General features: G+C 45.6%; 1 protein-coding gene across 9 annotated transcripts in view; it reads left to right on the top strand.

Moving 5' to 3' along the window:
• Window positions 1–11,619: 11,619 nt before the first annotated feature.
• PLEKHA1 (pleckstrin homology domain containing A1) overlaps window positions 11,620–13,929 on the top strand; it is a 28,737-nt gene continuing 26,427 nt past the window's right edge. For all 9 annotated transcript variants that reach the window (XR_014317898.1, XR_014317899.1, XM_082764682.1 and 6 more), the window contains exon 1: window positions 11,620–11,743. The gene's annotated coding sequence lies outside the window, so the exon portion shown is untranslated. The remainder of the gene's footprint in view (window positions 11,744–13,929) is intronic.

Below are 13,929 nucleotides of genomic sequence, written 5' to 3'. Positions count from 1 at the left end.
ACTCCCTGGTTCACACACAGCATTTTGCACGAGCTCATACACAGAAGCCTCTCCAACTGGGGCTGGACTCATTTTGGCCCTCTGATGGAGGTGAAATAAAGACTTCTCTCTTCCCTGCACAGCTGCGCTCTCCTCTGGTTATGATTTCACCCGTGTTTCTAGAAATCTAGACGTCTCCAGAAATATCCTGATGTGTAATCTCGTCGCTGCTCTTCAGCATCCCCACTCAACCTGTCTGTTAAAATGAGCAAAACATTATGCAAAGGCCAAGACGGCTTTCATCGGGCGCAACTTGGTGGCTTTCTTGTTTTGTTAGGTGAGTTAAGCTCCAGGGTGTTTAACGAGCAGCAGCTCAGTAACCATCCTGGAAAGGTCAGCGCGCAAGTGTGGGAACTTGCAGGAAGCATGATGTAGCTGCGAGGAGAATGCAGACAGATGTGGGGGACGTTTCTCTGTTGGTAAACAAACAGCTGAACACGCAAATCGGGCCAGGCTGGTGGAAAATATCGATGGCATGACCGCCACCAAGCGAAGCAAAGCAGACGGATTGCGCAGCAGCGGCCTCGCAGGGCCCCGGCTGTGCCATGCTGGGGTTATCGGGCTGTGAGGGGAGCCAGACTAAAGCGACTGCTCAAGGTCCCAGCAACGTGGTTTTATTTCACTGTTGCCATCTGTGAGAGGACAACCCAGTCTCCATTTTGTTTGCTTTCTCCCTGGTAATCTCCCCTGACTTTATGTCAGCTCCGTAATTCCCTTTCTTTTTTTAACTCTCCCCCATTCATCCCTGTTCTCTTCCTTTGCTCTTCTACTTCACTATTTCCATTGACGTTTCTCCTGCCAGCTAACTTCCTTAGTGCTCTGAATTTTTGCTCTTTAAAACCGAGTCCTTAACCTGACACTGTTATTTACACACATTTGTTGAAGCATTTCTGAGCCTTCTGGGTCACTCGCTGAGCCATATTCCCTAGCTGCAAGTAGGCCACAGCCTACTGCAAGCATAAATAAATATATATATTTTTTAAATTAGCCTTCTGTGTGTCTGAATTAAATTATTAGACACAATAAGTCAACCAGCTGCAACTGGCTAGCCATACATTTTGTTCTGCCAAGGCACAGCCCCATTATGTAGCAGCCCTGTTTGTATCGGCCTGGTGCAGCCTGTAAGTGCCACACATTTGGGTTTGGCCCTCTGTTTATTTTGCAATATTGAAGAAATGAATATTTTTAATACCACATTTATCACTTTAACTTTGGTGCCTTGTTTCATTGCAAGTGGTGCTATTTGGAGGTGACTTCGGGAGTGGAATATTTTCAGATTTTGCTTGCAGAAATCCCTTTCGCACATCTAACCTTTTGTGTACCTGGCTTTATGGTGAAGATTTAACAAAGTTGGTGTATTTGCCAATGCGTGCACAGCCAGGGCATCCCCATTTGCCTCCTCCTTGTGCTATGGAGGTGACTGGGAATGGTGCTGTGGCTCTTTGGCAGGGTCCCCCATGATCCCTGACACCCCAGCACAGCCCCACTGAGTGGCACCTGGGCAACTCGTGCCCACAGTCCCCTTGCAGTGACTCATTTCTGTCCTTGGAAGAGCCTCAGGGCAGCGAGGAATCCAGCAAAGAAGGACATGGCCCTGCTCTTCCCTCCACTACAGACCTTGCCGCTAAGACAAAGCCTCTGGGGAATTTGGAGGGTATTTCTTTGTTTGCTTAGCTTGTGGGAGTTTAATGTTTAATCATTGCGGGGTGAGCTGGTTAGTCATGTAATTGTTAGCCATCACCCATCGTTTCTGCCTTTTTTTTTTTTTTTCTTTTCCCTTTTGTCCTTTGTTCTTCCTTATCTCAGCTCTTTCATTTTGTGGAATAAATTGGCTTCCCATCACAGCCTCCATTTCTCAGTAAATGGGCAGTTTTATAGCATTGACAGAGTCTCATAATTGACTCTCTTAACTGAAACACCTCCTGGGCCCCAGGGCGGCAGGCGGCACTTTTGGGGTCCCCCAGCAGCGCCAGCTCTGCAGTTGCTGCTGCCAGGGCTCGAGGAAGGGAAGAAATGTTGAATTTCCCCCATCTCACATGGCGATGGCTGCTGATTTCTCAAATGGGAGAGGAGTGGAGGGGACAAATGGAAGCGTAACTCAAAGCAATTTGCAGTCAAGTAACTGGGACAGGCTTTCCCCACCAGCCTCAAACTATGCAGCAGTGTCAGGACTGGTTTGGGGAAGGAGCTTGGCAGATAAGGGGCTGCTGATGTGCCCTGCGGGACAGGCTTGTGCCCAGCGAGCTCCTACGTGTGCACCACTTCTTCCTTGGAAATGTCAGATCTGGCCATGCTCTGCCACTGTGAGCCACACTGCCAGGCTTTTGACAGAGAGCCAAATTTATTTAATGATTTTGATTGCTCCTGCTGGTTAAAAATTAATTCAAAACAGCACCACAAGACACTTCACTTAGGCTCTTTTAACAAAACTGAAATGTGCTTTTAATAAAAGTGTAACTAACCTCTATTAAAATGAGAGCTAGGCATCTTCATTGCCATCAAATATGTCTTTTTTTTTTTTTTTTTTTTTTTTTTTCCCTGCGTCATCTCTATCTTAATCCTTTCTAACCTTAACTCATCCTTGTGTGCAGTTGTTCCTAAGACATTACTTAACATCTGCAGAGGTATTTTCATACCATGGCCATGCCCAATCAGACACACCATTACAGTTGCTTTTATCTGTTTCTAAAAGTGCGATGAACCTATCAAGTAATTCAAGGGATAAATCACTTCTGCTATCTTTTCCCCTAGACAGAGTAGGCCTGCCAGAACCAGCCAACTTTTCATTATTAATATCAGAATTGCACTCAGTCAGAAAGGAAAAAAGATGGAAGCATCCCATAGCCCTGCTGCCTACAGAATAATAATAAAAATAATAAAAAATCCTAAAATGTAACGGTGCAGCCCCATGTTCCTTGTGGAAACATCGCCCTTCCAGATGGCAGGGGAAACAAAAATCCACTCCCATGGAAATAGGGGCTCTGCCTCTGAAATGCAAAGGCAAACGTGGATAAATTATTGCTGGATGAGCGTGGTAGCTCGATGGTAGCATGCGGCATGAGGAGAGCTGTCAACATCCGTCACCTTTGGGATGCCAGATCGCAAGGAAAGCAGGAGGCAGCCTGGCCATCGGTTTAGCAGAGCTGGAGATGACCCAGCAATACCTGTGTTTACACAACCCCTCAGAGCTATTGCTACAACCAGTGGAGCTGGTTTTAGCAAGAGTGGAAAATCGGCGGAGAGAAAGGAAATGCCGAAAAGCCAGACAAGCTAGAGCAGCATCTGGAACGGTGCTGGGTGTGCTTTCAGTTAAATAATTTTCACAAGTCGTTCAATTCAATACTCAGCCAGCGGTGTATTCGTTGACAGGTCCGAGGCTTAGGAAAATGGTGCTGGAAAAAAAAAAAATTGTTTCCTACAGCATCCTTGGAGAAGGAATGGCCAAGACTGCTTGTCTCCCTTGGGCACAGGGCAGCCACCCCACTGCAAAATCCCACAACCCACATCCCATGGGGCAGGATCCGGGCCTGGTCCTCGCCCCAGGCAGCAGTCACAGGTTCAGAGCCACTCCTGGACACGCACTGCTGGCAACAGGGGGCTGTGTATAGCAGCTGAGCTCATAACTGCATCGATTACTGTAAAAACATGTTTAAAAAGCAGCAGAGCTCACATGATGACACAAAGGGAGGTATGAACAGCAGTTCATGACAGGAGCTCCTCAGGAGCAAGGAGGCAGGAAAAATTGGGATTGCCCTAGACAGACGACGGCCATTTCAGCTACACAAGCTTCAACAGTGATTAGGCCTGAAGGGAGCTCAGCTCTTCTGCTCAGAAACCAACCTGAGACATTACAGAAGGATATTTCTGAAGGAGATGTAGGACAGCACCAGGGGAACAACCTGGGAAGGGACACACTGGAAATTGGGAAAGTCCCCAGAACCTCATAATTTCATATATGCTGGATCTAGTAAATGTAGAAGTGGATTTACACCTCAGTAGCCACTGCTGCAGCAAATAAGAACATAACTGAAGGTTTGTGGATAACTCCAGCATCATCCATGTTGAGGTACAGGCCTGCTTTCTCTGGGACTGTGAGGTGATTCAATATGGTGGATTTTGTAGAAGTTATTATTTTAATAAATCTATAATAAGCACCTCTTTCACTTTATTTGATGAACTTACAATGTCAGCTGTTTACCATGGTCCCCCACACTTCAGTCCTTGCACATTTTTTAATGCCAACTGATATCAGTCACTCCCCAACCCTGTGGATCGTTCCCTGTCTATACAGAAAGCACAAAAGCTCGTTGTCTTTACAAAACGTGCCCTGAAGACACATCTTGGCTTGCAACCTTCCCAGAGGCACTCCAGCCCTCAGCCAGGAGGTGCTGATTCCTGTGAGCTGATGGAGATGCCGGACTTTGCTCCTGAAGGCCTGTAGGTCCTGCTGTGCCGTCATCTGCCCCTGATGGAGGAGCCTTCCAGCATCTCTCCTGAGCTCTCACTGCCTCCTCAGCATGGCCTCATGGCATGGATTTGGTCAGGACACTGCAGAGGAATGAGCCACGTGCCCTGAGGCGCACGCCAGCTTTTGGTTGTCACGCTGCCTCGGTGGCAGCTGTGGTGTGAGGTGACACCTGCCCATCCAGAAGTAACAGGGTAGAAATGTTGGCCCCATCCACAGTTATCAAATGAGCCTGTGCCGGGTCTGTGCTATGTGTCATGGGGCTGAAGAATCGCAGGCTGGTGGAGGTGGGCAGGGACCTCCAGGCCCATCTGGTCCCCCTTGTCCCAGCAGGGCCACCTGGAGCAGGGTGCCCAGGGCCACATCCAGGCGGTTTTGGGAGATCTCCAAGGAGGAGACCCCATGGCCTCTGTGGGCAACTTGTCCCGGGAGCCCTCGCAGTAACTCCTGCGTTACACCATCCGCAGAGAAACCAGGGTAAGGTTTTTTCCCAGCATGGGAAATATCAGACACGGCTCAGTCAGAAGGGTGTGCCAAGGGCAGGGCACTGCGGGTGGCTTTGGGATCTTGCTGTAACTCAATGAAAGCTTTTGTGCTTCCACCCAGGGGGACTGCAACGTGGACTCTCACCCTGGGGCTCTGTGTCGCTACTGTGGAGCATTGGCTCATGGCTCCACAGAAAAGTACAAAAGTACAAATACAGCATAAAAAATCCACCCCATACACACTTTTCTCTGTACTATGCTGTAATATAAATGCAAAGAATCACTGTAGTACAGTGCAATGTGAAAAATTAAGGCAATAAAAATGTCTCTCCTTGCCTGTGCTCTCCAGTAGAGTATCACTTTTTCTTGTAAGAAATTAATTTTACACTATTGTATACTTTCAGATGTGGACCTCAACCCCCTGACAAGTGTAGGTATTATCCGGACTGTGTGCTGACTTTCTCTGGGGTATTCTGCTGCTGAGCACAGTAACAAGAGGCAACGTGCGGCTCTGAGCTGAGTAAGTGACGGCAACAGCAGGGCAAGCTGAAAGCCCTCCGGGCAATTAGCATAGATGTCAGTGCAGAATACGCCCTTTGCTGAGGAAGATTAAGCTTTCATCTGTTAAGCTTTGGAAAAAAAAAAAAAAAAAAGTCATTATGCAGCTAGAAAACCATTTCAAACTTTTCATTACTGGAATTTTAAAGAAAATTCACACTTTTGTATGAAAAAGGACTCAGGGTTAAAAGAGAATAAGGGTGTTTTTTTCCAGTTTTCAGTAATAAACATATCTAGAAATGATGGAAGAAAATTAGAAATGCACTGTTTCACAGAAACTGAAGAATCACTGTGAGTACTTCAGTATAATATTCAAATAGGAATGAAGAAAATAACTGCAACATAAGCGTTTTAAATACCTAGTGCTAATGACCTTGAAGCCTTTGAATATGGCTTTGAGGGAAACAGAGAACTCAGGCAGAGAAATCACTTCATCACCGTGTGTCAGTTCTTACACAGCAGCTCCGTCAGGGTGCTTCTCTGCCTCAGCACCAGATTAAGAGCAAGATCCAGCGACTGGCAGCTAAGCTGAATGAATTCAACCTCCCCATGAGATTCAATTCCAAGCTCTGTCTGTACAATTTTAGCAGAAGAAGTGGAGTTTTGGATCTCACTTAGAAGCTTTAAAAAGCGTATTTTATCTATGCTTTAAAGCAGCTTCTGAATTAAGGGCTGTGCTTATATGTGTCGAGATTTTAATGCTTCTGCTCCTTTTCTGGCTTCGGGAGGTGCGGAGGGAAGAGGCTTGCCTGCATTTTCCCCTCGAGGCACTCATCACACGCAGTCTTGCTGCAAGGCACGGACTACAGGGAAACCTCCTTCTTCACAGCTTTAGCTAATTGCCTGCAGGGATCAAGAGGGCATTTTCCCTGCACCACCCATTAGCTAGTGATAGCTCGGGGATTTCTGCTGTTATCTTCTCAAGCTTCAGAAAGTGTCCATAACTGGAGACAACCAGAGAAAATAACCGCGTTTGTCAGACGGCCTCACTCTCATGTCTGAACTCACAGCGATGAGTTAACCTGAGGCATGGGGCTGGTTTTCCCCCAGGTCATAGTGGCAGGAACCTTGGAGAACTCTTGTCTATCCCTACATTATAGCAAATAATTGAATAAATGTTACCTATCAACCCCATGCCATTGCAGAAAACTCAAACCTCCATCCTTCATGCTAAGACGTAATGGCCGAAAGCTTTCCCTGGCTGCTGATCTGCAGGCGGTTGGGTGAGAGGCGAGGTGTCAGCGCAGTAACAGCCTCGCCTGGCCGTAACCTCCAAGAAAAGCAGTCCCATTGATTTCAGTCACACTCCTCTTAAAATAGTGCCCAGGAGGCCTGCTGCCTGCGGATGGAATTTGCAGGATTGAACCCACAGAAAAAGGATATAGTGAGAGCATTTTGCCACACACTTAGCGATTCACTGGCCAGGCTTTTTCCTGTTTTCCACTGTAACATAACTGTTAGTTTTAACAAAAACGTTTTGTCTAAGGCAGAATAATTTCTTTATAGCAGTGAAGTGAGGTTTTGTTCACAGCTCTTTATTTCTGTGCATGTGTAAAGTTGATGAACTTCCTCTGCTGGATAAAATTATCCATCATGAAAATACAATGAGAAAAGTTAAGAATTTTGATATTTTGGAATTGCTGAATATTTCTGTTTAATTATCCAAGATGCACACATGTGATATGCATATTTATATGAGTATATATGTATCTATGTAAATGCATGTACCTATTATTCCTTTTTTCACTGTTGTACATCCATTTTCTACTGGGAGTTTCCATACCTTGTGAAATAAACACTTCAAATTCAAAGAACAGTACACTGCATTATAGTTAAATATAGAAATAACACTATCATAAAATGACTATATGGGGTAGCTGTGTAAGTTAAATAAAAATATATTAAAAATTATGTAAATAAAATAGTTACTTATTTTTTTAAAACAGAAGCACATTATAGACCAGTGGGCCCATTAAGCATTATTTTACTGTTCTGACAGCAGGTTGATTTTTATTTGATTTAAGAATTTATACAGTCTTTAAATAGTAGTGTCAGGGGTTGGGGTTCACTCGGGTAAATACGGGGTTTTTAGGGCTCTGCCTAGAACCAGCAGGCCAGGTCACACATGAAGATTCCCTCGTTCTCTCTGACTGATCTCACTCACAGTCAGCCTGACTCGAACTAAATGGCACTAAAAGCCCTGCAATACCAAAATGAGACGTTCTGGAAACTTTCACTGAAAGCTGTAATTCCTTTAGTCTTGTAAAAACTGTCCTAGAGTAGAAGTGGAAAGGAGTCTTTAGACGAGCCTTAATATTTTGATGTCTATGGGTTTGACTTGAGTGAAACTTTCCCCAAGTGTTGTGTTTGAAGCTATTTGTTAGGCTCTAGAGAACGGCTCTTGGTTTAAGGCTCTTCACCCTGCTTTGCCCGTAGAGTAGAGGGGACAGAGATAACACACCTTCTTTATCAAGAATAAATGCCTACAAGTCAGGTGCCTTATAATGATGGGTTGACTCAAATAAATTTAATTATTTTGAAAAAAGGACAAAAGGAGAAAAAAGCAGCCCTTTACCTGGCAACTCCCCTTTCAGGATGAACACTGGGGTTTAGGAATATAATACTCCACCTTGAAAAATAGGAAAGGAGCATGGCAAAGCTACATTTCAAATAAAGGAACTTCAAACAAATAAAAACTGTAAGTTTAGGGAACAAAATTTCATACAGTTCTTTTTCTATCCCTCCTTGTGCTTATTCCTATAGGTGCATAACTCGATAAGTCACCAAACAAACGTTACTTATTGCACACTATATTTTGAGCAACTGGAATCCCTGAAGGAATTTATGTCCAAACTCTCTTATTCCCTTATGCACTTCAATGATGAGAATCAAAAGCAACTATTTTTACTTTTTTTTTTATTATTTTTTTAAAATTATTTTATTTCTACAGGCATGAAGATTCTTGTGAGCATACCTGACAGCTTTTGAAAAGTATGAATAGGGACAACAGAGAGGAAATAAGTGCCTGTCTTGTACTTCTGCTGGATATACTGGGCTCCTAGCCAACTTCTAAATCAAAGCCAATGGCATTGCATAGGGCATAAGCCAGTGCAGACTTTATTCTTGCAATTTTCTACAAATTGCAGGGTAGGTAAAAAATAGATTTTGTGCTTTGTAATCTTTGCACATGTACTTTGTATTTCAGAAGAATGGGAATAAATCTCTGTGATCTAATCACTTCATAGTTGAAGTTTACCTATTCGTCACTACAATTTCTTTCAGTTGTTACACTGAGACACTTAATAGAAAGGATTAAAAATATTGAATTGCCTCTGAGTCAGTGAGCACAGCCGAGCTTTAAGTCACCTATGTACCAGCTGCATACAGTACCATGTCATAACATTGCAGCCATCACCAGCCTCCAAACGAAGGAGGTTTTTCTTTATATAGAGGAATTAGAGATGCCTACATTTAGGTTTCCATACACATAAGGTGTAGACATATGCTGGGTACAGAGGGATGAAAACTGACTTTGCCATCTCGTGCCGATCAGTGGTTGAGCTCTTCATCTCTTGGTTCTCCACGTGCATACTCCAAAACTTTTGTGAACTGTGTCACTTAACAGAGGGCACTTGGCTATTTTTAACAGTTTGTATCTCAGCTTACACAAAAATATTTCTTTATTTACATGATTTTCTCCTCACTAAACTGCAAATATCAGACAAATTAGACGTTCTCAAAAGTAAAGCTGCAGTCATCTTCCATGATGGAAAATATGGGAATCTAAAATACGAGGTTTGCTACCAGACTCCAGTACAATGTATTCCCCTTTTAAATATAATCATGTTTTTTCATTTCTTAGGTCTTACTATCACAACAGGTGGCTGTTCAAACCCTGTTGGGGAGGCTGCAGAGAGTACTTCAAAGTGAAGGTGGATCAGACTGCCAAATGCCACGCAGTTTTCATTTGACCACCCCCTGAAATGTGTTACAAAACAGCTTTTGATCACATGGCTTTTTGCTTGTAAAACCAGCACATCATTTTTGCAAACGGCTTTTCCACGTGCAGTGCAATGGCAGGCCACATCCTGGAGTCCTGTAGCGAGCTGCCACAATCACGGTCATTTTGTCGGGAGCAGAAATGCCAAATCAGGACCGCAGCGGGGGAGGGCCGGCATTGTGCTGGCTACTGTCAATTGTCTTGTATTAACTCCAGTAGAACACTGTTAAGTGAAAATCATCCAAAAAAATGTATGAATAATTGTGAATGGAGTACAGATTGAAAAGATTCTGGCTCGTGCAGCTGCAGAGTGTGTGACCTATCAAGGATTTGATAGGAAAAAGTTGCCAAGGGAATTGTAAAGCATTGTTTGTAGCTGACTTCAGCTTTTATTGTTGTACTCTGATTACAGCTTTTGTTTCACTGTAAAGTACAGTTGTTAAATGCCAGCTTGAAACAAAGATGTATTTACACGCAAGAACCAAGTTCAAATGAATTCTATTTTAGGAGATATCACTGCTTTGCACTAGGAAAAAAATATTACTATTTTGGAAAGCACTACAAATTTTAGTATAAATTTAGTATGTGCTTCAAACAGAAATAGATTCCCATTCAGACTGGTTAAATATCATTACTGGAAATTGAAATGTGCCACTAGGAAAATAGTGGCTGATGGCTTCAAAAAGGCTTTGAGGTAGCATCTGAACTGACAAGCCTTGGAGGAATCTCCACACACCCAAACAATTAGTTCTTTTCTACTGGCCCCCCTCCATTAAAATTAATGTTAAAATCAGAGTAATTGCATGTCAAAAAAAAAAAAATAAAATACTATAAGCAGTAAAACATGTATTTGTGTAATGGCTGATAGCTCATGCTTTCCCCTGTGTATGCTTGGTACATAGGCCTGAAGTTGGCATGAATTTTAGAGCCGTAACTCCCACAGAACCTGGTCCAAAGCAGGCTGCAGTCTGTAGTGCAGCTCTCCAGGTCATGCCACCGTTGTGTTCAACACTGATGACTTGCATATTCCCTGTCTCAATTCCCCTAGGACGAAATGGCTGCAGCATCGTTTATAGCACTGTAACCACTGCGGCTCTGCCTCACATGGTGGCAATGAACCCGTGGGGTTCAGATCAATGCGTGCTGCTGGCCACAAGGCTGGACAAAAACTGCATCACCCTGCTGTGCTGCTGTAATTATTGTATGTAGTTATTGTACAAATCCTTCCCCTTTTAATGGGACAGAGGATTGTATTCACTGCCCCTTGAAAGACTTTACAAGAAGTATTTACAGTACTAAAGAGTGTCAGTGCTCTGTCTTGCCAACTATATTTGAAAAGAACATGTAGTTGCCGTATGAACTAAACTGAAGAGCGTGGCGAAAATGAAGGAAACCAAATCTTTTGCCATTTGCTACACTGCCAAATCCATTTCTTAAACTGAACTCAGCTGCTCTTTATCAATGGTTTGGGCAGCTCTTTGTGGCCGGCTTCGAGGATCCGGCCCTCAGGTGTGGGCACCATGAAATGTTGGTAATGTTACGGGGAGATGTCAGTAATGTCACGGGGAGACGTCGGTAAAGTCACATGGAAATTTTGGTAAAGTCACGTAAAAATTTTGGTGAAGTCACATGGGCACGTTGGTAATGTCACGGGAAGAAGCAACTTCCCCGTCGGTGCTGCACACCGAGTGGCTTTGTAGCAAGCACGACACCACTTTGAGAGGAGCCCTGGTGCTGGATCAGCGTGTGGGCTTCATGGTGTCGGGGAATTTGGTGCTCGCACCCTTGGGTGCTGTGGCTCTGTCAGTGCCAGCACCACACTGCGGCGATGTTTGAGCCCAGAGCGCACAGTACTGCTGCTTGTGAGGAGAATACCCCCACATTTCTTCAATTACCACCCCAAACCACACACACACAGCCCCACCACATCCACTTCAGCCCCTCAGAGCCACCTCAGGGCTCAGGACTACGCCTCCCGTCAGGCGCCGCCGCCGCCCTCCCTCCGGCCCCCAGCAGCTCCCAGCGCCGGGACCGCGGCGCTTGCGCGGGGAGGAGCCGGGGCCGGGCGGGGCCGCCAGGGGCCGGGAGCGGCGGCGGGACCCGGAGCGGCACCGGGACGGGACCGGGACCGGCAGCGGAGCCAGAGGGACCCGGAGCCGGACCCCGACCCCCGCCTCGGCTCCTCGCGGGGCTCCTGTGAGTGCCGGGGCCTGGGCCCCGCGGGAGGCGCGTCCTTGGGCTTCCTCCTTCCCTCCCCCCCCCCCCCCCCCGGCCTTTGTGCGGGGCCGTGCCGGGCCCGGGCTCTCCGTGATAACGAGGAGGGTTAATTACTAATTAATTAGGGCCTGGGGAGTGCTGGGAGGGGGGCTCTTCGCCCCCTCAGGGGTCCCTGTGCCCTTCCTGGTACCCGCTCCCACACGCACGCACGGAGCCGGGTGTGTGCGGTGAGGCGCCGTGAGGTGTCAGAGCAGCTGTGGAGCCCAGCAGGGCTTTTATTTCATTTTTTTAATTATTATTTATTATTATTTTTTAAATCCACTTCCTTTTTACATCGTTGGGCTACGCTGGGTATGATGTAGCACAAAACCTGCACTGAGACAGGGCTGGCTGATGGATGATGAGTTACTCTTCCTGCTGTATTTTTAAGGATTTTATTTTTTTTTCCTTTTGCTTTAAAAGCTGTTACGAAGCTCCAGGACTCCTATCAGCTTATTTCACAGGTGCAGCTTCCCAGCAAACCGAGCAGTGCAGCTATCCATGGGAAGGGTTCTTCCTCCGAGCTTAATCCTTTATTTTCGTGGTGCACCGCGTTGGATAAATTCACAGCAATAAACTAGGTCTTAACAAATTTGTGACTTGCCTTTTAGGCCCCTGCCGTTCTGTGTCCTGTTCCTGGTAATTACTCGCTGCTCTAGAGCGATACCGAAGTCTCTGTCAGGTTTGTGAGGCGGAGAGGTGTGCCCGGCCCGCTTTCCTGTTTGTCACAGCAGTGAGCTTAGGAAGTGGGCTGAAGGCTGCCTCGGCACAGAGACGTCCTTAGCCCTGTTGGTGTTTGGAGGAGAGCCTTGTAACGCGGGGATAAAGAGCACTGATACTGCAGAGAGTGATAACTTGAGGGAGGGAGCTGTGTCTGTGTGCTGTGATAGAGCTGGCACTTGGCTGTGAGCAGCGAATGCTGGGTGTAAAGAGGAAGGCTTTTGGTGAATCTCTTTGTTTGCAGTTACTCAGTGTTGCTCTTTTGGTTTGTTACTGTAGGAAAACTCGATTTTGAGAGAGTTGTGAAGATGGAGTCTGTTTTCTGCAGCTCCTTCTGTGTTACATAGCTAGAGTTGGACAATCTTTTGTGTGTCTGTGCGTTTGGGCATTTCAGAGGTGGAAATGAAAAGATGTGCAGTAGGTGACTAACAGGTAGATTGTGGTGTTTAAGGGTTTTGGAAGAACAGATGCTTTCATCTAAATCGGAGGATCTACAAAAGAAGAAGTAGCGTGTAAAGAAAATAGGAAACAATGCTTTTTTTTACCTCTTCCTTCTCTCCCCCTGTATTTGTTCTTCCTCAGGAGCAGTAACCAAGCGGTAGAGAGAAGACAGGCACACATGTGGAGTATAAAGGTGTGTCTGTGCAGGGGGAAAATCCCAGATGCAAGAGATGGCCTTGGTTTTTCCAAGCAGCCGTGCTTCAGAAGACAAGGAAGTCATGCCCCAGGACTAATAAAGGCTGGCTGTATGTCAGAAGGTTAACGTGGAAGAGACAAAGAGCACAAGTTGGGCTTTATTGACTGTAGCAGATTTTAATAATGCCCTGAAGTTTTTTCTAAAGCGCTTATCACTTCTCTAAAGCAATCAGTGCTTGTCATACAGTCTCCAGTGCAGTATTGGACACGGCCCAGAATGCCAGGCCTGCACAATCCTTAATCTGTTTTAGTAGGTTCAGAATTCCATCAGTGGCCTTATTGCTAAATGGTTCTGGGTACTCGAGCTGACACCAATCATACCGCGTGCAGTCGCTTCGAAATGCAGCAAACCAGAAGCACGGGAAAGTGAGAATGGGCTAAAAGTGTGAAGTTCCCTTGCGTGTGTGTGGTGCTGTGCACTTTGTGCCCGGCTGTACAACAGCATTTGTCTGAACAGGAGCTTGTGATGCAGGGGAGCGCATCTTTCTGGCAATTCATGTTGTTCCTGATGTTTAGGAGCAATAGGAAACATCCTCAGAAAATGCTCGCCGGGACTTTGAGGCAAGGAAACGTTTGTGCAGTTGTACAGTTGCATGGAAGTAGAGGGCAGTAACTTGCTTCAGTGCCAACGCAGGTGAGTTCAGGTAACCAGACTGGGCAGAAAACAGTTTTACAAAATGGAGTAAGTAATGCAGATATCACTAGAAAGC

This window comes from Aythya marila, assembly GCF_965140915.1.
Source record: "Aythya marila genome assembly, chromosome: 7".
Lineage (NCBI taxonomy): Eukaryota > Metazoa > Chordata > Aves > Anseriformes > Anatidae > Aythya > Aythya marila.
The sequence above is the reverse complement of the archived record's forward strand: the minus strand, read 5'-3'. Positions and strand labels throughout refer to the sequence as shown.